We start from the raw sequence: 792 nt of genomic DNA, 5'->3' as shown, positions 1-792 counted from the left end.
ATTAATTATAATATATACATACTTGATAGTAATATAGCAATGAAAGGATGGTTGTGATATTGAGGTTTATAACGTAAGTGCTAATAACTATATCTATCATCCGTCTCGGTTCATTTATTAAATATCGCGGGCTGTATATTACCAAATACTAACTAGTTATACTACTAACTGCAGCAGCGTAATATTTTTCTGGGGTTGAGTTTATTCGACACATTTATTTTTTCTAATGCCTTGCTTGGGCATCACCTAGTAAGTGGATATTAGGACGGACGTGGAGGCGCAGCGCGAGTCGACGTAAGTTAACGACGCCTTTCTCGGCTCAGTTTCCTCGACTGCGGCGACCTCCCTCCAGCGCTCTCGCCGCGGCGGGCATGACAATTGATTTATTGGTGGGCGGGTGTGGGCGTGGGGGTGTGTGGGGGTGGGGGGGGGAGGTGCTGGGGGGTGGGGGGGGGGTGTGTGTGGGGGGGGGGGGGGGGGGTGGGGTTGGGGGTGAGTGTGTGTGTGGTTTGTTGTATTTGAGTGTTTTGGTGGACTGGCTTGGGGAACAAGGCATGTGTTAAGCATCTGTGGTTTTGTGTGGAAGTGGGCCTTGCCAGGGGTTGGTTGGTAGCTGTTTGAGTAGTGGTTCGTGTGTGTGTGGGATTTGTGTTGTGAGGGTGGAGTGTGTGTGCTGTGTGTGTAGTGTGGTGTGTGTGTGGATGGGTGGGTTTGGTTGGGTGTGTGTGTGAGTGTGTGTGTGTAGGTGTGTGTGTCGTGTTGTTTGTGTGTGTGTGTGTCTGTCATCGTGGG

This window comes from Penaeus chinensis, chromosome 32 (assembly GCF_019202785.1).
Source record: "Penaeus chinensis breed Huanghai No. 1 chromosome 32, ASM1920278v2, whole genome shotgun sequence".
NCBI lineage: Eukaryota > Metazoa > Arthropoda > Malacostraca > Decapoda > Penaeidae > Penaeus > Penaeus chinensis.
This window is presented reverse-complemented; position numbering follows the sequence as displayed.